Source organism: Zootoca vivipara, chromosome 7, assembly GCF_965207765.1.
Source record: "Zootoca vivipara chromosome 7, rZooViv2.hap1.1, whole genome shotgun sequence".
Classification (NCBI taxonomy): Eukaryota; Metazoa; Chordata; class Lepidosauria; order Squamata; family Lacertidae; genus Zootoca; species Zootoca vivipara.
The window spans coordinates 15,807,681-15,832,134 of NC_142590.1; the positions used below are offsets into that span (position 1 = coordinate 15,807,681).

A 24,454-nucleotide genomic window follows, 5' to 3' on the forward strand; every position below is an offset into this window, starting at 1 on the left:
ACTAGAGTTTATTTATTTACATTTAAAAGATTTATATACTGCCCCTCAGCAGAGCTGTGAGTAACGGGTATTCTTGTTTACTTTCTGAATAACTATTCAGTTTAGTTATAATAGGAGGGGTTTTTTTTAAAAAAATGTCCTTTCCTTTTTATACGTTGTAACTTAACTTTTATAAGTTGCAACTACTATCTCCAAAAAGAACATATATTGTGGTTTTGTTAATTTGCAGGTGTACTTATCACTTACTTAGTCAAAGTTCTTAATCAAGCTGCAACCCTGATAATATAAAATCTGTGTGGTTTAATAGCTAAATTGGACAACAAAGATAATTTAATCAAATAGAAGGAAGCTGATGTTCTAAGCAACTGCTACACTGTGTGGGGTATTTTGATACCCTGTTGTTTTTAGTTATCATAATTGTTCTCCATACTTGCCTTCTTCAAACTTGAAACATCTGGACTGTATTGGAGCTCATGTGAGCAATGTAACATCAGAAGAGGTACTCTTGTAAAATTACAGTGATTACTTCCGTGAAGAGGATGTGCTAGAAACCGGAAACCCCTTTCCACAGAGGTACTTTCTGTGATCTTTTGTGAATATATTCTCTGATGTCACACTGCTCGCGTGAGGAGACGTCTGGCACAAGTTTTTATTTGTACGTTTCTTTCGTACACATTTCTTTATGAACTCAGTATGCATATGAATGTAAGAAAGAAAGTTCCCCCCCCCCAAAAAAGGCACAATGGAATTTACTGCCACTGGATGTGGTGGTGATGGCTGACTTAGGTAACTTAATACAAATAGATTTGGACAAATTCACCAAAGATAGATCTATCAATAGTGATGCTTACTATGGGGATCCTCTATATTCTATAGAGCATCAGCAGATGGGGACTTAATGCTCTGCTTGATGGGCCAGCCCTACAACTAGGAAGAGTGAGATGGCACCCAGGCAAATGCAGGGGAGCAGAAGGGGAAGTGGCCTGAGCAGAGGTTGTTATGTGCTGGAAAACTAGGAATGTCAGAGAATTCTGGTGAAAATGAAAATGAAAATTACTAATGTTGGTTTATTATTCCATGTCCAGATTTGAAATCAATTCAGTAAACACAATTGGTTGCCTCTGAGCACCCCTAGCATCCTGCTTTTACATCCCACAGAGGACACTTTCCCACAGTGAGATCCATAACATTCCTATAGGCTTTAGTACATGAAATGTGGGGCATTGCTTTGCCCTTCACTTCAGGAAGCAAAATGTATTTGACCATGTCTGTCTGCTTGTGGCTATCCCAGAGCCATCCAGTTGACTACTTCAGAAAGTAGGACCCTGAGCTATATCAAGGCTGTTCTTACGCTGGCCATTCAGCCCATACAGAGGAGAGTGGGCTTCCAAACCCAAAAGGCTTGTGGTACACAAGGCCTGAGACTTATATGCTTGCCCCCCACCCCCCACCCCGGCAATCATCAGTGGGAGCGTGTGTTGGAAAATCCTAACTGTATGAACAGCTCTCTCCATGTGGGTTGTCCTTTAAAAGCACCCAAAGTGGGGCTTGAACACTTGTGTACCAGAAATATCTAAACACTAATGCACACAAAACAACTTTTACATGGAGGGTGCTTTGCATTTTCTGAAGGAGGTTTGTGGTGTCATGGAGAGAAATCCTTCCCCCCAAACCCCAGTTTGGCATCGCAATCCACTGCACACAAACAGTTTGCTGCATGGAGACGGTCACCACAGGGAGCAATTTAAAGTGGCCTCCAGGTGGAGGTTGCTTTCATGAGCTCAGGCCCCTAAGCTGTACAACTCAGCGCAGAATAAAAGAACACAATGGGGGAGCTGCGTTGCTGCGTCAATCAAGAGAAAGACTTTCGCTGTGCTTTAGGGAGAAAATGAATCTTGTGGTTGAAATCCACACATCTGGATATCCTCAAATGAGACGTTTTCCCCACTAAAATATGTCCATAAATTTCAGGTTTCTCCTCCCTGGAAATTTTGCTTTTTCAGTTTGTGGTAGAATACACCACCCTTTGATGAATACAAGCAACATGGGACACTTTTACCATGTCCATACAGGATGCTACATTGTTGTGTTTAAACTTGAAAAATGCAGCTATTATTAATATTATGGCTCCCATTTAATATTTTAATTAATACACATGATGATGGTGATACGTAATGGGATGCTTTCTTGCACTGGCTGTAATCACCCATTACAAGTCCTGCAAATAAAGTTGTGGCCTCTTCCTTTGAATATGCTTGTCTATGGCTGCAATGCTAACTGCACATAACACGACTCATTTATTTCAGCAGGACTTGCTTCTGAGTAGACACGTGTAGGGCTGAGCTGTAAATCTCTTCCTGTGGCTGAGCAGTGATTAGAAAACTGTTTTAAAGAGAAAAGTAATCTGTCCTCATTTAATTCTGCTTCTTAGACATTTTCTAAATGTCAGGTAGTTTATCTCTCTGACCCTTGATGGGAGGGCGTTCCACAGGGTGGGTGCCACTACTGAGAAGGCCCTCTGCCTTTACAAAATCAGGGTGGTTTTCGGTGACTCTCCTTTATTTCAAATTTTTGCCCATCAGTGTATGACGACACTTTCCTTATATTAATTACACTCTGCTTGAATTTTTGCCCTGGCTTTTTTAAAATCTGGAGGTAATGATGGCTAACAAAATTATCAAAATTGAGGCAAGATTTCTTACACTGAACATATTTTACATAAATAAATAATTTATACAACTTATTGCAAAATCTTCTGAAGTACAAGGAAAAGTCAGGCTATAACTCTCTCTGATTTTGTTTTCACAGATGAAATTAGCAAATAGTTATTATACCTCTAAAGTTACAAAAAAATGGTTTGTAACAAAACCAGGGGGAAACCCAGTTGACTTCCTAATTTAGCACAGGAACCACAGCTGCTACTTATGCAGTAGGTTTTCCAGATGTCTGTCTGTTCTGTGGAATAGTGGTGTAATTTCAGGAAGGAAGGGATACAATTATGCTATCAGATGATGTTGTCAAACACTCCACATTTCACTGCACTGATGTAGATTGAGGCTGTACTGCAAGTCTTTAGATAATGCATTATATACCAAGTCACAGTCTGCCTGCCTTCATTAACATTGTGTATCTTATTCTAAAAGCAAGGGCATATTCTCTCAAATCATTCCCATATCTGAATACACACACACACACACACACACACACACACACGAATGCCAACATTCTGTTTCGGAGTCTTCTCTCACTGCATGTTCGAGGGCGGAACCAGATGTAGTGTTAATACAGTGCTGCCAATGAAAAGTCAGCCCGTGCTCACCTCCTCTCTCCCATTAGGCAAGGTTACTTATGTTGTTCCTCTGCCCCTGACAATGATGTGGTTATGAAGTCCAGAAATGCAAAATGTGAATGGAGACCCCACCCATGAGGCAAGGTAAGGTGACCGTCTCAGGTGGCAGGATTCACAGGGGCAGCAGATACGGCCTCCAGGGAATGTTTTTGTCAGGGTGGCAGCGACAGCTGTGGTGTACTCCTTGAAGGCCAGAGCTGCTGCCTCCTCAACATCCCTCCCAATGCCATCTCTACAGCAGCCTCTTGGTGAATAGGAGGAGCTGCTGGTCCCCTCCCCTTTGTTCCCAATGCAGATATTAATTCTCCCCTTGTTCCTGATGTAGATCTCCACTCACCCCTTCCTCACTCACCCTGGCACAGAGGAGAAGTGCCATTTTGTGGTCTGCCTCAGGTGGCGAAACGCTGGCCCTGGATAAGAATGTAAGAAAGAGCGCTGCTGCATCGCACAAAAGGCCCATTTAATCCAGCATCCTGTTCTCACCTACCTGATGGATTAATCTATTTCTAACCCATCTGACTTCCATCACACCTTTTTTTAATAATTCTGTTCCACTTCAGCATTAATCTATGCTTAAACAAAATTCCTCTCAAGATATGATGTATTTCAACACTTAGTTCCCTCCTTAAAATATGTATTTAAACTGTTACTTTTCACCTGAAATACATTTTTGAATGTGGGCATCAATACATTTGGACCACTAAGAACTGTGCCACAGCATCTGGAGATGTGTTAAATTTGGTGTCTATCTAAATTCCAATCCGCGTCGGAATTCCGTAAGGGAATTCCGTAAGATCAAATTTCTCAAGTATCTGCAGTTGCAGAAAACCTAGCCAGATGGGTGGTGGGGTAATAATAATAATAATAATAATAATAATAATAATAATAATAATAATTTCATGCAGAAGAGCTCAGGTTCAATCCCAAGCATTCCTAGGTTTGTTGGTGCGTTTTTAAGGGTCAAGTGGCAGTGAATAGCAAAGGCCCCAGTCTGAGACCACAACACTGAGTTAGCTAGGCAAAGGGTCTTGGAACAAAAGTAACTTTACTAGGGATGAGAAGAACTCAAATGGAACTTGTGCTTTTGGCAGCAACCCCAAGTTCAGCAGTGAGACCCCTCCAGCCAAGGTTTGTTTCCAAAGTTAGTTTCCTGTCTTTCTGCTCTCATAAGTATGCTTCGCTTTCATATCCCTGAGACTCAAGGGAGCATCCATGCCGCTCTTACAGTGTAATGTGAGAAAGGAATGGAGGGTACTTCTTTTTATGTTTTTGAGTCACAGTCCTGTGTTTGAAAATATGCACAGTTAATCTTCCACACAGCAGCTGTTTCTATAGGATAATGCAACAACGCATGGTATGTAGCACGGATAGGAATGTTTCCCCCACCCCCAAGAAAATCCTTAAGGTCAAACTTTTTAAGTTGATGAAAACCAACAAATTGAGGTCAAAAACTGCCTTTCTGAGCCTCATTTAATTGCCACAGAGTACTGGAGCATACAGGAAAAGCTTATGCAACAGGCAGAGATTTTAGCAATGCAGAAATTCAACAGACTGAATGGAGATTGTTATGGCAGATTGAGCCCTGGCTGTCCTTTCTGTTGTCAGACTATATATTATTTTAGTAGAGAAATAGGCCATGGTTGAATGATTTGATTAACTCCTACTCAAATCCCCCACATACATATCTGCACTATTTAACAACGGCTTCTTCTTACGCATCCGAACCATTTTAGTGATTGTGGCAGTAATACAGAGTGTTGTGCTTGTTTTTTCAAAGCCCATGATGTTCAAAATCAAGAGGGCAAGTGCTGCTAAAAGTGCTTTCAAGAACTTGGTCTATCCTTGGATCTGATCGTCTTTCCATATTTATTAGATTAAACCCTAGCCTGTCCTTGCCAATTAATGATAGTATCATTAAATTCTGTGGAGAATGAAAAGTGCAAATAATTTTGGCAACTGGGATTTTATTCAAACATTTGATCTGTGATGAGTTTGATGCCTAAAATGCCCTTGCACAGACAGGTCTTCCACTAGAGCTCCCCTCACACATTAGTCATCTGAAGTGGGCATTATTCAAGAGCCAGGGAACAGGAATCCACTCCCAGCACCAGACACACGGCCTAACCCTGCTAGCTAGCTCTGACTTACCCCAGTTGTTGAGGGGAGAGAATGCTGTTGCGTCCATGCCCCACTTCCAGGCTTCCTGAAAAGCATTTTGTTGGACCTTTGGTTTACATTTAAAAAGCTATTTTTATGCTCTTATGTTGACATCCATCTGTATACAAAAGAAGCCTGTGCATGACCTGAATACATTTTTGGATATGTTACAGCAAATGCCTGGAATGTGGTGAAAGTGATTGATTACTAGCAGTCTTGGTTTTTTTTTCAAAGAGTGAGAAAATGCATTTCAGGCATTTCAACGTGAATGTCATCATTCACCAAATTTTATATGGTCACGGAGCCTCATCCAGTGTTTCCCAAATTGGGGTCCCCAGCTGTTGTTGGACTACAACTCTCATAATCCCTAGCTAGCAGGGATCATGGGAGCTGTAGTCCAACAACAGCTGGGGACCCAAGTTTGAGAAACACTGGCCTAGGTCCTCTAACTACAGAAGTAGTTCATCAAGCATGACAGATTTAAAGGTAAAGGTAAAGGGACCCCTGACCATTAGGTCCAGTCGTGACCGACTCTGGGGTTGCGGTGCTCTTCTCACTCTATTGGCCGAGGGAGCCGGCGTATAGCTTCCAGGTCATGTGGCCAGCATGACAAAGCCGCTTCTGGCGAACCAGAGCAGCACACAGAAACTCCGTTTACCTTCCCGCCGGAGCGGTACCTATTTATCTACTTGCACTTTGACATGCTTTCGAACTGCTAGGTTGACAGGAGCAGGGACCGAGCAATAGGAGCTCACCCCGTCGCCGGGATTCAAACCGCCGACCTTCTGATTAGCAAGCCCTAGGCTCTGTGGTTTAACCCACAGCACCACCTGGGTCCCACATGACAAATTTAGGCTACCATTAAAAGGTAGAAAATTATCAGCAGTTTAGTTACTGCTGTACAGTGGAACCTCGGTTTATGAACACCTCAGTTTACGAATTTTCGGTTTATGAATGCCGCGGACCCATCTGGAACGGATTAATTCACTTTCCATTACTTTCAATGGGAAAGTTCGCTTCAGTTTATGAATGCTTCAGATTATGAACAGACTTCCGGAACCAATTACACCCATGCTTCGGGTTAAGTACGCTTCAGATTGAGTACTCTGCGGACCCGTCTGGAACGGATTAATCCACTTTCCATTACTTTCAATGGGAAAGTTCGCTTCAGTTTATGAACGCTTCAGTTTATGAACAGACTTCTGGAACCAATTGTGTTCATAAACCGAGGTACCACTGTGGTATTATTATTTTTAGCAGCATGGGGTGCCATTTTAATGCTCTGCCTTGGGCTCCAAAACGTCTCAGGCCAAAGGAGGGGAACCTAAAGCCCTTCAGTATTCTATGCCTGGCTGCTGAAATGCTCCCAAATCCAAAACCCCTTCTCAGACCACACCCATCACCAGCCCTGCTCTGCATCCCCCTTGAGTGCTTTTGCCTGGCTATAATGAATCCTCTCGCTTGCCTAGGTGGAGGATGAAGAGATGTATGTAGCAATTGCTGATTTTTGTGTGGCTGCAATGCAGCCTAGAATAGCATCTGTTGTTCCTCTCACTTTTTGCCTCTGGCACCACCCATCACTGGCATGCGGCCCTTTAAAGTTTGTCTATATGGCTGTAACATATATTATTCTTCAGCAGAGTAACTCTTTTGACTTTAAAGAGAACTTGCAAATTGCAGTGATGACTATTTCTGGTGAATATAATATTTTCATACATGAGAGAGATAATAAGTTAAAAACGTATCACTTTTACATAGCGATTTTGGTTTGCTCCTCTAAAAAAAAAAATCAACCACTGAATTGTCTAGGGCAAAATGCAAATTAATCTTGCACGATATCCACCCTGTCTCTGATCCACATGCACTTCTCTGCTTTAGCTTAATTAAATAGATCTGTAAATGTAAATCAGAGATATCAACTGCACAGAGAAATGGTGAGAACAGGCCAGATGTGGCATACATAAATATCAGAATTGATGGGTACATATATCAATAGCTGCATAGGTTTCTGGGCTAGTGGACTTCCCGTTCATATGTTCTAATAGTTCCTAAATGTGCACACATTTTTGCATTTTTCAGCCATGAGATGTCTTTCCATTTTATTATACACACATGCACCACATCAGTGGTCCATGTAGCTATCAGAATTATACTTCTTCATTCTGCTCTCTGATCACTGCTTACAGATTTCTACATTCTTCGAATAATATCTTATGTTAGCCTATGGCAAATTTCTGTTCTATCTGCAGGTTCCATCCATTTTGCCTTCTAGACACTGGAAGCTGCAATCCTGAAAACAGTGGGCTTTGCTTCTGAGCAAATATGCTTAGAATCATGGTTGCAATTCTACATCCACTTACCTTGAAGTAAATCCCACTGGACTCAATCAGACTTCCATGCAGACTCGTATAAGATTCCACTCTGAGCCTACTAGAGCTAAAATCCTGGAGTATGGATGCAGAAAGAGACACATAGCTCATATGCAACTATTGTCTATATTGTCGGGGGGGGGGGATAAAAAAAAATTCCTTTCAGTAGCACCTTAGAGACCAACTAATTTTGTCATAGGTATGAGTTTTCATGTGCATGCACACTTCTTCAGATGTCTATATTGTGTAAGGCATAGTAATATCTAAGCCTGAATATCCAACTTTTTTTCAAGGAGGTGATTGATTGAGAAAGCTAAGTATTCTAACAATATTTTTACCCCTTCCACCAAAATACAATCTGCCTACAATTATTTTTCTCAGCCACTGCTACTCTATCACCTGCTGCACATGTCCCGTTTTCTTTTCAGCTAAAAAGAATAATCCAATAATGTGGTTTAAAAAAAGGTGATATGGCTTACTGAAAAATGACACAAACTCAAAAGTCATATAACCTGGTGCGGGGGAACCATGGTGTGGGGAAACTAGTGATCAAAACAAATGAATCACGCAATGTAAGAAATCTTATTTTTAAGGTTTTTAAGTAGCAATAAACCTAACAGCACAAAGTCCACTCAGAGGTAAGTCCCATAGAATTAAAAAAGACTTAGTCCCATGTAAGTGGCTATAGGATTGCAGTTTCAGGTTATCGTTTAGTAGTCTCTGAAGTGAGCGTTATGGAGAAGCTTGTTTATACTTTAGATATGCAATGCTCTTTGAAGATTATGTTCTTCTGTCTCAGTTCAAATTACTGCTGTTGCTTCTACACAGACTTGCACATATTAAGGGTAGTGTTCCAGCAGAAAAACAAGGGATTCCATCCCATAATATCTGCTGATGCTTATAAAGTTCATGCACAGCAAGTGTTATTTTTTTTAATAACAGTGGAAATACTTAGTGTAATTGTTTTTTTTAATTATTGTTTAGCAAACTTAATGGATGGAGGGATATTTTACAGTTTTAAGATGGAAGTTTCAAATGAATTCCATTTTAGGATTTTATGTAATTTTCTATTAACCTGGCTAATCCTCAAAAATTCAAACAATTAGTCTTTGTATCATTGGTTAAATTTTTTGGAAAATTTGTGTCGTCCTCCCCCATACACACGCAACTAAGAAACAACAGCACAATCAATATAAAGTTAAGCCCTCTTTAGTTCCATTGATTTCAATGGGAAACAAGTGCTTGAATTCCATCGATTGAAATCAATAGGATTTCAGCTGCATAACTCTGACCATATCTAAAAACATAGGAAAAACATCAGGTGTGCAATAATTCTACATACTTTGATTCTAAAGCTTTGTAAGCTGCTGGCTGCCTGCTGGCTTACCAAACAATTCACTCTCTTTTGTTTGTGTTGCACAAAGTCGCTGCTCTCCTAGTAATGTGAACTTCCTTCTGTTCACATCTGGAAATCTTTGATCCATTAACAAAGCTAAACAAAAGAGCTTTGCCGCTGCAGCAGTGAATAAATGCTGAAGGACTGGTGACAATCACACCATGATTCATTACAGTCTTGGGACACTAAATAAAAGCATTCTTAATGCACATTAAAAATGAACTGCTGATAATAATAATAATAAAAGCATTTGAGACCGGTGGGTTGAATCCACTGAAGTCACTGCTTAAGCAGAATAAGTTCCACTTAGGCAATGAGACTTCCCCTCCCTCTCCTGCCATGTGTGCATTCCCCATACCCACCCACCCCCACAAACCCTATATCCCATGCATATAGAGTACATACTTTGCATTTAGAAGGGTTGTTTTTCAATTCCTGGCATCTTGTAAGACCTAACCAAGTAGTCCCCCCCCCCAAAAAAAATTAAATTCATTGAGGGAGACTGGAGGAATGCTGTCCACATTGTCATTGCTGTGCCCACTGCCATCCACATCTTCAGCACAGAGCCTGTGGTACTTGCATAGAGTAGTAGTAGTAGTAGTAGTAGTTTAGTCATTTAGTCGTGTCCGACTCTTCGTGATCCCATGGACCAGAGCACTCCAGGCACTCCTGTCTTCCACTGCCTCCCACAGCTTGGTCAAACTCATGTTCGTAGCTTCAAGAACACTGTCCAACCATCTCGTCCTCTGTCACCCCCTTCTCCTTGTGCCCTCAATCTTTCCCAACATCAGAGTCTTTTCCAGGGAGTCTTCTCTTCTCATGAGGTGGCCAAAGTATTGGAGCCTCAGCTTCAGGATCTGTCCTTCCAGTGAGCACTCAGGGCTGATTTCCTTAAGAATGGATAGGTTTGGTCTTATTGTGCATAGGGTAAGCCTTGCACAATAGATCAGGGGGTCTAAATCAAGTGAGGAGCTTGTGTAAGTGCTGTAGGCTCCCTACTGCACCTGTTTGTTATCCCACAAAGTGTGCCAGGGATGAGCATTGTGAAATGATGGGAGAAGCAGCCGCCAATGCACCCCCACCCTCCCTAATCACAAGGGAAACTCAGAGAAGCATCAATGTCATGCTTTCCAGTAGCCCAAGGGAACAATCTCCCACACTCCGTCTGTGTGATGTTTTGTGGGTTCTCGAGAGCAAATCTGGCGAAACACAGAGTGGGCCGGGGGGGGGGGGGAGAGAGTCACATTGCACAAGCAGGACCACTTGCACTGACTCCCACTAGCACACCTCCTTAGTAGAACTTGGTCCTAATGTGCATGGGAATCCAGAGATGGGCATGGTGACATGATGGAACAAGAGAACATTCAGTGGACCTACACTCTCCGTAATCACGAGGGAAACTAGTGCCTGAGCAGGGATTTTGTTTAAAAAGTGGTGCTAGTGATCCATAGAGCCACCACCAGTCAGTCAGAGGAGACAATACTGACCTGGTATGAGGCCTCTTCCACTTCTTTGCTTCCAACCTATAGCCCTCTTTGTCTTCTCATTAACTGCCCTGGGCTCCTTTGAGAGGAAGAGCATTGTATTCCACAAGGAATTATGTGCACAACCTGAGATGGCTACTCCACTGAGGTTGAGGTGGGAGGGGGGGAAAGTCACTACGAACTGGGGGGGGGGGAATATGTAATACGTAAACACTGTTCCTCAGCGGAGGATGGTATGAGTTAGACTATGTATAGTATGTATGAATGAATAAGGGGAAATCACAGGCAATTCATGAATTTATACCCCACCTTTCTACAATGGTACACGGGATGAAATAAGATGAAAAGTACTAGCTAAAAGCAAGACAAAATGTAATCTAAAAACAAAATTGAACCGACAAGCAAAATCAACGGCAGTTAAAAATAGACATGCGGCAGTTTTAAAAGCAGATCACACAACAGACGATTGGGAGCCATGGGAATGTGTTACCCTAAGCTTACAAAACGTCTTAGACCACAATGCTGTGGAGCAATAGACACTAACAGTGCAATCGAATCTACAATGGCTTCCAGGTAAGCTCCATGGAACTTCTTGGCTCTTACTTCTAAGTAAAGTCATGCAGGATTAGCTGTGCAAGTCATAGCTTTATCAAATCATTGAATGAACACATGAAGAGATATCCAACAAAATAGCTGTACTAGCGCAAAGATTAGCACTAGGGCAGCGGGACTTTCCCCCATCCCACCTACATCTTGCACTGCGACCCCAATCTCCAGCAGAGGGCAGGGGCAACCCCCAGAAACGATGGAGGAAGCAAGTGGGAGGAGGAATGGGGAAGACCAGTTCATTGAACAAGGAGAAGTCCTTGCACTGGTAGAACCAGGGTCTACCTTGAATACAACTCAGGATGTAATAAAGGCTGTTTCATAATGCAACACTAAATTAACTTTGAATTAGATTTGTAGCCTCCATTTTGGATTATCTAGATCAGTGTTTCCCAACCTTGTGCCTCCAGCTGTTTTTGGACTACAATTCCCATCATTCCTGACCACTGGTCTTGCTAGCTAGGGATGATGGGAATTGTAGTCTCAAAACATCTGGAGGCACAAGGTTGGGAAACACTGATCTAGATAAATTGTCTCCCTCTGGCTCAGTTCTCTGCCTTGCAGAAAGGCAGTCATGTGACATGCAGGATCAAATCTTTGATGTTTTCTTTCTGGCAGTGCAAAATGGAAATGTGGATATGATTTAGCCTTTCTTCCATGTTGGGGAGCACCATTTGCACATGTGCAAGACAGAGAGACAGAGCCAATCGGAGAATGACAAGAGCAGTCACTAATCCACCCTTGGAAAATAGCATTTGATGAAGGCTGAAACTGGGGAGAGAGCAGAGGCACTGAACATGACCAAGTATTTCAGAGTGCTACCTATGTAAGTGACTAGTAGGCCTCTTGACATTAACCTATCTTCCTAAAATTTTCATCTGTCTCCAGCCTACCCATGGAGCTTATAGATGTAAGCTTTTCCAAATAAGATTTCCATATAAAATATCTAAGTCCATTTGAGATATAGCCTGCACAATTTGAAGTTGCCAGATTGGGAATAAAAGAGTCAGCAACCTATCATTTTTCCACAGGCCCACTCAGAACATCTGTCTGGCTTTCCTCATACATTATTGTTGTCATCATCTTCATGATGTGTTAAGATCAGCAAGAAGCAGCTCTCCTGGTAGTTCCACTGCCCTCAAAAGGTTGGGGTGGTGGAGAGGGAAATTCTCTGCGGCAGCACCTAAGTAGTGAGATTCCCTTCCCACAGAATTGTGTTTGGCATATCCACTATACATACAGCTTTTGGTGAATGCTGAAGATTCCTTTGTCACTTGAGATGTGTGTTTTTAAGATCCACCCTATTCTTGTGGCTACAATTTGTTTTAAATATTCTAAATTGTCGTTTAAACTGTGGTGAAGGGCAGGTAAGAAACTAAATAAATTATCTTCATCTGCACATCAAGGAATAATAAGCCACATGAATCATTGTTCCTCAGTTTCCCTGTTCCAAACTGGGTGCATTTCTGAGCCTCTTAAGAGGAATTGGATATGCTTCCTGAAACGCTTTCAAAAGTCTTCTGAGATTCGTGTGTGTGTGTGTGTGTGTGTGTGTGTAGATGGGCATAATTGAAGAGGCAAGCAATATCATGAAAGACAGCAACCACACACACACACACACACACACAACACGCAAGAGCAATGCTGTAATCCTGGCTCCTAGGCAACCCACCACTAGCAAATCTGGGTTGACGGATTTGTTTTGACTGCAGAACCACACGGACAAATGGAACAGACAGATGGTATGATGCACATTCATGATGCATACCCTTGTATCACAGTCTAGTCCATAGTGTGTGTGTTTAAAAAAAAACCAGCCATAAATGGAGCCAGAGCTTAAATCTCAGCAGTCTGAAGGAGCCTTAATGCTACCCTAATCAGGGTGGGGGCAGGGGCTCTCTTTTTATTTGAAAGAATTCACAGAGGAAGGATCTGTGCAAAAATGCCGACTCCCTTTGCCTCCTCCAGTAGTTCTCTTTTGTAAAGGTGGAGTGTAGAGCCTTTAACGAACTCACCAGCAAATAAAATATATGAGACAACTGAAGAAGGCCAATGTTAGCATTCACACCCAGCCTGGATTATGTGTAGACATGGCAATAAGTGAAGGGGGGGGGATATAAACAGCAACAAAACTTTTACTAGAGATATTCAGCTCAGTCATTGCTTAAGCAACGGACAAGGCACAAATACTGTGGCTGTTTTGTCTCTCCTCACTGCAGGGGAAAGAAAACCCACCCCCTCTTCTTTCCAAACTTCTTTTATCTGGAAGCCTGGTTGACTAAACAGAGAGAAAGCAATTGCTTGTCAGCGAATGTGGTAAGCATTGTTCAACATAAAAGCAGCTATTTATCCTCTAGTGTAGAAACAGCCGACATACGAAGGGGGCAAACAAATCACCAACTCCCCACCCCCCACCCCTCTGCTTGAGCGAATATGTTTTTTTCTCTTTGTTGCACTTTTTTTTGTAAAAGATTCTTCATGATCTGCTAAAACGTACAAGCACGGAACAGTTAGCGAGACGTTGCATCGTGGTCCGCTACCATGCTGAATTTTGCTGCTCATTTTGGACAAGGAAGATGTGGTGTTATGGCTAAGGGTGGGAGCTGTGAGACAGAACCCCCGCCATCCCATGGGTTCAAATCTCTCCTTGGCCATGAATGCACTAGGAGGCGGCCTTAGGAAATTTACAACATGGGAATACAGTACTAACTGCTGCAAAGCCAGGTTAGCCAGCATGAGGCATGCCCATGAATCTGCCTCATCTCATGAATGCTGCATCTGTGGATGGATGCAGATGTGCATATTCAAGACTCAACCCTAAAATCTCTGTGTGTGTGTTGCCATGTGCACTAAGTCCACAACTTTACCTGTGTTGAGCACAGGGGTTGAGTCTGTAGGGGTTGCTTTTGTAATTCATGTTTGCTTGAATGTGAATAGAATACCTCGCACATTGTTGGACTCCTGCTTTATCAGGGTTGCTCTGCACAGAGGATTATATTCATGTTTGAGGAAACAGGAGTAAAAGCCCACTTGATATGAGAACAGTCAGGGAATGAACATGTCGGGTGCCATAAATACAGGTATTCCCCCCCCCCCTTTATTCAGGCTTTTTTGACCCTTAATTTGAAGACCTCTTTTAGTTGGGCAGGAGCTGTCAAGTTATGTTTTTAGGTTTTTACTTGGTTGTTTTTAATTGCTTTCAATGTTAAGTCGCTTTGGGTCACTCTGTGAGAAAAGGGACTAATAAATACTGATATTGATATTGATAATGCACATGCATGCTATACTATACTGTTCCATTCTGTTTTGGTTGAAATGGTTTTACTGGTTTTTGCTGGTTGTTTTTATACTACAATTATATATTAAGGGTATTTATAGATTATATATACTGGGAGATTATGATGAAAGGTGGCTCAGAAATCTTATAAACAAATAAATAAATAAATAAATAACAATAATTGCATGTGGGGAACACTGGGAGGGGCACAGCAAAGAGCTTTTTGGGTGGGGCAAGCTTTGCCCTACATGTCAGGAGTCTGATACAGAAATATCAATATATTTCCCATTAATGCTGCAACCCTGAATATACAGTGGTACCTCTGCTTACAAACTTAATTCATTCTGGAGGCCTGTTCTTAACCTGAAACCATTCTTAACCTGAAGAACCACTTTAGCTAATAGGGCCTCCCGCTGCTGCCACGCCGCTGGCACACGATTTCTGTTCTCATTCTGAGGTAAAGTTCTTATCCCAAGGTACTACTTCCGGGTTAGCGGAGTCTGAAACCCGAAGTGTTTGTAACCTGAGGTACCACTGTATTCCTCTTGGAGAAGTCCTGTTGATCTTGATGGAATTTACTTTAAAGTACACAGACTTGGGATTTCGGCTTTATATAATTTCCAGTTTATGACGCAGTTACAATTTGTATGTAAAAAAAAAATGTTTTTCCTTCAAGTAACCTCAGTGGTTTTCCCCCTCCCCCAAAAAGGGAATGCAGGTGTTTGTTAACCACCACAGAGACACCCCATAGTGCCACCAAGAAATGCTAAGGGTTGTGCATGGGCACCTTGTATGTAAGCAGCCTGTCACATGCCATTGAAAAGTAGCTCAGTGAACTTTAAGATGGTGACAGCATTGGGGGGCAAGCCTCTGCTTCTCATTGCTTCTCACAGGTTATCTCAGTAGTACTTGGGTGGAGTGGGGGGCGGGATAGTATAGGGTTGCAATCTGTGGCCGTGCATGGGGAGCAGTGTAGCCAGAGGAACAGATGAGATGAGAAGGAAATAAACCAGGCAGGTCAAAAGATCCTGAAGTTTTATTTAGATAGGCACAAATTATTTGTTCTTCTCAGTAGTTTTCCGTTCCTGAGCTAGCTGTCCAAGGAAGCCTAAATCTTTAATTTGCCTGCCTCTAACAGCTGCTTCTGATGACACCACAAAAAGATAAATTATAGCTTCCAGGCCTTCATTTCATTCCTTTCACCTATAATTCTCGAGCTCCAGACTGCCTGTCTGACCACTCAGTGAGGCTTTTTGAAATGAGTAGATCCCTTCCTCCCTTTTGATGGAATAAGATGGGATGCAGAGGAAGCTTCCTAAATATGCTTTGTATATATGCATAAAAGGTAGACAGCCTCAGAGACTTTTGATCACACAAAGCACAACCTGTTGGGAATATAAAATGGCATAAAGCAGCCTTCTCAAGGCTACAACTATTACCATCCCTGATTGTTGACCATGCCGGCTGTGGGTTAATTGGACCTGTGGCTCAAAACATCTGTAGTGCAACAGGTTGGAGAAGGGTGGCTCCCTATTAGAATAAGCAATGTACCAAAGATACATAGTTCTTGTACCAGGCTACCTTCAGCTGCTCAGCTATGTAGTGCTCATGCTGGGTTTTGAGATGGCTGAAGAGAGGTAAGATGAAATATGTGTAACTAGAGACTGTAAACACATTGAAGAACATGGTTAGCCTGCTTGTTTTCAATCTCTGTTGCTAATGCGACATTTATTGCTCTTTATTGTGAGGCTTTTAAACTTTGTTTTGGTGGCTTTTATTCTAAGTCCCTTTGAGGGTGTTTAAAAACCAAACAGCTACTCCTGTATGCCCAAACAAACGGATCTCTGCAGCACCAAGGACTAGAAATGCCATTGTAAAAACAAAATCCTGAAATTGCAATATCAAATTCAGCATTAAAAAAAAACTGAATACAGTTAGCACTGGATACAGTTCACAGAAACAACTTACTTGCGCCTTTTTCTAAGAATGTAATGGCAGAACAGGCCATTGCATTGCACCTTGAAGGCCTGATAACATGCCTCATCGGCTTCTTGTGAGCAGACACAGAAGATGTTGGACCAACCGCCTTGAGCCAACTTTGTCACTCATCTGCCTCTTCCAATTCATCTGGGAAAAGAAAGAAAATGTAATTAATACACATCTCTCTGTGTATTAACAGAAGCAGCATGGATAAAGGAACATCATGAAATAGTTGTTATTTTTATGCTCTACCCTTTATTTTGGAGCACAGGGTGGCTTCACATAATTTATTGCCAAAACAGCTATATACAGTAAAACATAAAACATAAATATAAATTACTCCGCTATAATAAAATACAGCAGAGCAGCAGTATAGTTAACTAAGGGACTACATCCCAGCACAAAATAATTAAGAACCAAACAACAGTGCAAACAAAACAAGTCTTCAAATTGCATTTAAATATATTGACAGTGGGGGCAAACTGAACAGTGTGGTAAACATGGTAGGTTTGTGTAAACATAGTTTGAGGCAGTGTGTGTGTGTGTGTGTGTGTGTGTGTGAGAGAGAGAGAGAGAGAGAGAGAGAGAGAGAGAGAGAGAGAGAGAGAGATGAGGAAGATGAGGATGATGATGCTCTGCATGTGACAGACTTAACTGTTCAGGGGTCCTTTTTTAAGAAACTTCATTCCCCGCCCCACGCCCCCCCCCAAAAAAAAACCTCAACACTTTTTACAGGCACTCCTGAAGCATCAAGCATTTGCAAATTGCAGGTCCGGCAGCTAAGCCACATTTTCTTTGTTCTGAATTTCGAACATTCTATCACACTCAAGTTGACAGAACTCCTGGTGAGGCCATTCAGAGCAGAGCAGGCTTGATTCCCAAGATGTTTGGTAGTTATATATTTTGTGCACCACTGTATTTTGTACATCACCTTAAGATATGTACATGGAAATTAATTCATCATCTCACCATAGTAAGGAAGACTGCTAGCAGATGGATGAGAAAGTCATTGTGGGGATGCCCAACCCCAGCTTAATTCTTGGGACATCTTACAGCAAGAATAGCCAATGTGGTGCCCTCCAGATGTGGCAGGAGAGGAGCTGCATTTCACAACATCTGGAGGACACCACAGAAGTGCTTGCTTGAACATGCAACCTCTGTATCTGTCTCTTTCCTATGTATTTATTTAGTTTGGATGATTTATATTCTGCTGTTTGAACAAACCACAGGGCGATTTACAACAAAGTCAAATTAGATAAAAAGAATCTATAAACTCCATAAATAACACAGCCCTTAAGATACAAAACACAACTCACTAAAGGAGCACTTTACTAAAAAACCAACAGCAGCAATGAATTCATTTATCTAAACAAGTCTCTTCTCCTCCAAGTGCTTGCCCAAAAAGATATATCTTATCCAGCCACGCAAAACTACAAAGTGATGGGACCAGATGCACCTCAGCAGGGAGAAAGATCTACATGTGAGGAGTCTCTATTGAAAAGGCTGTTCCCCCTGGTTCCAGCACTACATTCTTTGTCCTGAATAGGGACTACCCAGTGGGCCTGAACTTAAGAGCACAGGCAAGTTGATGTGAAAGAAGGCATCTTTGCAGATATTTGGGTCCTGGACCATTTAAACATCAGAGCAAGTACCATTTAAACATCAGAGCAAGTACCTTGAATTGGACAATCACAACTAGTATATGTGTATAAGGTCGTCTTCAAGAGCAGCCAAACATACAGCACATTGCAGTAGTCCAGCTTGAAGGTCATAAGAGGGTGAGTACCAAAATAGCCAGGCTATCCTTATCTAGAAATGGCCAAAGGTTGGCATAGGCACTTCCAGCCTACAAGGTCACTTGGACCTCTGAACTGCACACCTGCTCCTTCAAGGAGAGATCAACCCCATTAAGAGCTGGTAATATTTATTTACTTACTTACTTACTTACTTACTTACTTACTTATACAACAAAAAAATTATACGCTGAGGTTGTAAACGAACCTCAAAGTGGTTTACCAAAAAACTAATGAAACAGTAACATTTCCACTAAAAAGAAAAAAACCAATAACCCACAGTTGTAATTTAAAACATTCAGAAGGTTAAGAATATAGTAAGATAGTCTGCCTGATATCAATAGGTAGGGAGGTCCAAAGTGTTGGTGATCATCACACCAAATGACCGAGTTCTTACAGATGCATTGCTGGTATTATGTGACATGTGTAAAAGTGCCAGTTCCACCAACTAGACAGTTGGCACATTTGGGGTAAGGTGACCCAACTTGTTAAAGGCTTTGTATACTAGCAGTAACACCTTGAAGTCAGCCCAGTAATATAAAGGACTGTTCTCTGTAGAGAAGGCTCCATGGCCACTCTAACAAAGAACAAGCTTTGCCCACCTCATTCCAAGGGTTTCCTCAAATGCACCTTTTCTTTATCTCATATCTGTGAATAATTCCCACTCCTTCCTAAGGGAAAGAAATATAAGCGTTTAGCTAGCCTGTAGTAAAAAAAAAAAGACAAAACCTAGCCTTCACAGGGGGTGCAATGAGAGCAGAGTGATACTGCCTACACCTCCAGAGGATCTTGCAACACAGAAACCTGCTTTTTCTCCTTCTCCTTACATCAGATGCCGTAATGATCCTAGTTGTATGCTATAGCACCATAGCAGATTGAACATTTAATGCATTGTGATGCAAATTGTGATGCAAATAATCTGTCACGCCACAGTCATATTTCACCATATTATTTTACATCTATCCTTTATTTTATTTTAATAATTGCAAAAGCAGGTTGTTGTTTTTTAAAAAATTTCAAAATTGAACTTGACTTGTCAGGCATACTATATCTACTTACTTACTTACTTACTTACTTACTTACTTACTTACTTACTTACTATTGTAACCTTCTTCTCCTGTGTGTGGTTTTTTTCTTCTTTTAAGCATTGCTGTTGCTTGTTGGAAGTATGTTAAGCCATGATTTAGCATGATATGTAAACCCAGTGTTTACACATATCAGGGTTTGGTTGTTTACTCTTGTAATGGGTCAGTGTGTCTTGCTGTTAACCAGAAGGTTGGTGGTTCGAGCCTACCTAGGGAGCTGCAGTTAGCTTTGGAGTTGTTGTTGTTGTTGTTGTTGTTTGTTTATTTATTTATTTATTTATTTATTTATTTATTTATACCCAGCCTATCTGGCTGGGTTTCCCCCACCACTCTGGGCGGCTTCCAACAAAGATTAAAATACATTAAAATATCACAGATTAAAAACTTCCCTAAACAAGACTGCCTTTAGGTGTTTTCTAAATGTCAGGTAGTTGAACACACCTCTCGGCATTGTGGCCTGTAGGAGGACTTTGTAAGCTTTTGCATTCATTTTCTCTTAAAGTCAGCTCATTGTTGCTGGGAGGAAAAGCTTCCAAGCTCCACCCAGCCACATGGGAAGAAGAGAAGGGAGTGAAAATTGTCTGAGCCCGGGAGTCACTGGAGCTCTTTCGTGCTTGTGTACTTCTTGCTTAAACATAGGTCAGGATGATGTGCAGCTGCGGCCAGTGCCTCTGCCAAAGAGATTGGCCCATTATGAAACCCACTGGTATGCTCTCATAGAAAAAACAGGGGACTGTAGGAACACACTGGCAAAGCAGCATCTAGCAGGACTGAATATTCTGTGCCCCACTACCCATCAGCTGACATCACCCAGCAAACAGGTGGCTGTGGTTTGGAGGGAAATGATCTCAACTTCAACCACCCCTGGAAAACCAAGATTGACCATAGCGCTGGATGTTCCTTATCCCTGATATAAAACCTAGTTTGTAACTCCCGGCTGTACTGTACATGGGTTGTGAGCTTTGCGTGTTTTGATGGGTTGCAAGTTGTATAGGCTAGCATTATGCCAACATTTCCAAATCTCCATCTGAGTGACAGGAAAGCAGCAGTGGATGTGAGACCTGGAGAGATGAGGGCATATGAAACCCCTGCAACATTTTATACATTACATTTTGAAATGTATGTTTATTTAACCTACTCAGTAACACAACTTAAAACTGTGAATATAACCAACGTGCAACATTTTACACATTATATTTTCACATTATATTTTCACTTTTATGCTTAAGATGTTCAGAAATCCAACTAAAAACTGTGAATGTTATAACGCTGTTTCAACGGATTGTTCTCATGGTTAATTTTAGCTGTACTGGAGCCACACATTAAAAAAATATATATAAAAGTTTTCCTACTGATCCCACCCTTTAAAGCTGCAATTAAAATGCCCCAGTATGTATAAGAACTGGGGCTTACTTCAGAGTGGACACTTATAGGATTGCACTAAAACAAATATTACTTGCCATTAGAACATCAGGAGCAAAATATTTCATGTCATAATCTATATAGAGTTTCAAAGAACTTTAATCCAGATGTCAATCAAATTTGCAAATACTTAACAAAAGGACCCCCTTTCAAAAACAAAGTTAGTAGTATGTTCAACAGGCTTACACCATTGACTTTTTAAATTATGCTATTTTTAAAAAGTAACTGTTCATATTAAACATTATTCAGTATGCCATTTTTACCAAGTTCATTCCATTGGATCAGGATATGATCCAAGATATGAACTTGGGCTTCACAGTGTTAATCCATGACCTTAATTATCTTACAAGATTATACATACATACACACATACCCTACCATACCATACATCTATGTGAACACTGCCTATAAACCAGTGTTTGTTTCTGTGCATGTGATTTTCTTAATCTGCAACAAAATCTGAGTTTGTGATATGAAGGATCCGACTTGTATACAAAACCTACAGTTCTAAAATCACATTGGTTTCAATGGAACACTTTCCTGTGTGTTTTGAACCACGGCCTTAATCTGCAGCATGGTAACATAGCATGGAAGCCCGGTGGAACTTTTTCTGGGTAGCATTCCAGCTTCTTTCTGAATTTCCATATTCCATATATATTTATATTTATATATATATATATATATATATATATATATATATATATATATATATATGGTTACAGTCATCAAGGCCACAATGCCTTCCATTTGCAATGTGTAAGGAAGATTTTGGGCATCACATGACAGGACAGAGGCTGAAACAAAGATGTGTTCTTCCAAGCCCACATTCCCAGCATGTTCACATTTCTGTCTCAGCGACGTCTACACTTGCTTGGTCATGTACATAGGGGGGAAATCCCGCAGGACGTCCTTTACAGGGAGCTGTCCTCAGGCACCAGGCTTGTTGGCAGACCAACTCTGTGTTTAAAAGATGTCTGTAAATGTGACATGGAGGCTGACAACATTAACCCTTCTATGTAGGAATCCTTTGCATAAGACTGCAGTGCCTGCAGACAGTCAGGTTGTGTATCCACAGCAATGACCAGAGGAGAAATGTCTTCTGGGAAGAGCACAGAAAGAAGAAATGCCATGGTGCATCTGCACCAGCCAAACGAGACTCCTTCATCTTCCCCAGCTGCAATAAAACATGTCTCTCCCGTTTTGGTCTCTACAACCCCAGCAGGTGCTATAACTGTAACAGTTTGACTTTACCCCTGATGAGGCACTCTTCCATTGTCTCTCAAGACAGATGGATGCCAAAAACAGTCTTCAAAACTGAGCGACTGAAAACTCTTGTCATGAAAGGTGCATTTAAATTTCTTAAATTGAAGCAACTCGGCAAATGTAATCTTACAATTTAAAAAAACCAGTTGTTTTGACTCATGATGAGGAAGACATACAACAAATGCAAACATTTTGAAATTTATGAACACCCCAGTCCCAAGAAATTTTGTGGATCTTAACTGAAACTTGGAATTCTTATATTTTGTGCAAGCAGAATTACCCAGATTTTATTGTTGTTGTTAATATAAGAAAACAGATACAGATTTATACTATAGAAAGGAAAATGAGAAAATTAACAACAGGGAGAAAAATATTTATATGTTAGAAACTAGTTCTTGTAAAACATTGCGAATAAAGTCATTTTTACCCTACCAAATGTATTACGCTCTCCATAGAGAAATAAATAATTAGTTAAAATTGATAAAATAGCAATATTTCAAAATTTGACGTGCAGTTTTGAAAATGGAGGGTCAGCCATCTTTCTTTCAACTAGTTGTGATACACACCTTGGTGGCAGTAAGTAGATTAACAGTCAGTAGGTCAAAAGCTTTTTAAAAAGAACTTGCAGGTCAGTCTCATTGACAAAATCCTTTAAATAGAAGACTCCTGTAAAATTTGTGTCTGCCCAAACTTGTGGCTGCCCAAATGTTGTAGGAATGCAACTACCCTAACAACTGGCCATGGTGATTGGAGAAGCAACAACATCTGAGTAGAAGAACTTCTGGAGGTCCCTGATTACTGTCTCACGAAGCATAGTCTGGGAACTATATGCCAAAAACAACAACTGCACTAAGCCAAAATAGGTGGGCACCTAAGTAGAACTTGTGGTACAAAGGGAGAACTGGTAATCTATGGGCAAGGGCTATGACTAGGAAGACTGGGAAGGAAGGAGATGTGGTAAATCTCTAGGGCGTTTTGGCCAGATATTTATGAAATTTAGGCCATCCTCAGATTTGCCTTATTTGTATAACAAATACCAAACTTCATCTTTTGATATTCCATTATGGAAGATCTGTAGTATCATACAGGAAATGCTTTATGACATTGACATCTTCATTCTCTTTTCCCCCCAGTCCCCATTACCTCGTCTCCATTTTCTGTAATCTTCCTTTCCAGCCCTGCTTTGCCACCTTAACTGCAGAAACCACCACAAATTCTAAAAGCCTAACAGTGCGATCTTAAGCATGTCTACTTAGAAGTAAATCTTACTGAGATCAATGAGATTTACCTAAGATTGTAAGTGTGTACAGGATTGCTGCCTCCACCTCTGCTTTGTAAAGGAATCATTTGAATTCTGGAAATAGATGCAAAATTATTTTACCTGCATAATTCATATATTGAGTTTCCTTGTTGCAGTGCTTGAAAAATATTTATTTGGCAAAGATCATGAACAGCCTGAAGTAAAAGGTTAGAGAGTGCTCTATAAAACTCAGAATTTTCTATTCTGTCTTTCTTCACAGAAGCTATCGTGCTTGTAAAGTGTCCCTCTTTGCAGCTATTTTGTTGAGCTAAGTATATACAATTCTCATCTTCCTAAGAATGCTTCCCCCTGCATTTTGCCTCCAAAGCCTTGGACATCTTGCCAGCTCTGTATTCTTCTTGCTGGTGTTTTACACATGAAGTCTATTTTCCTCGAGCAAATGGGATCTTTGTGTCTTTGTCTCCTTCGCTAGCTTTCAGGCATGTTTTGGCAGAAGCTTTGACTGTCGAGGCACTGGAAAGGCAAGGAGGAGGAGGGACCGTGCAGTCATTTGTCAGCTTTTCCCGCATCTGTAATTTTTTGTCCACTCAGCACTATTAGAGGGGCTTAGAAAAGGGGAACTCTCATAGCTGGAGAGAGTCAAAAGCTTTTTAAAAAGAACTGCCAGACAGTAATAGTCAAAGTGGGGAAGGGAGTGGGCTGGATTTAGGAGAAAATCCACTAAACGAACTGCAAGCTATAGGATAAGTCTTCACACAGTTATTTGAATTCAGACAAATGTGTGCTATATCTGCAGACTACAGTGGACAAAGTTGATGTAACCTTTTTTTACAAATATTGTTCGGAATCTTAGATTCCCATATCTTCTCCACAGAAAGGATGGCGCTTCGGGGCATTAGAGCGAAGCTTCCTTTTTCTTTTTACTCAAATTATCTTCACCTACTATCCAGGAATCTTTAGGAAAGCATGGGTGACTTTAGAATGGTCACATGAAAGCAGAGTGTGCTCAGAA

General features: G+C 41.1%; 1 long non-coding RNA gene across 1 annotated transcript in view; it reads right to left on the reverse strand.

Moving 5' to 3' along the window:
- LOC118088729 (uncharacterized) overlaps positions 1-24,454 on the reverse strand; it is an 89,904-nt gene that overhangs the window by 30,237 nt on the left and 35,213 nt on the right. Inside the window, exon 2 of the long non-coding RNA XR_004693045.3 lies at positions 16,607-16,765. This is a non-coding gene — a long non-coding RNA (uncharacterized LOC118088729). The remainder of the gene's footprint in view (positions 1-16,606; positions 16,766-24,454) is intronic.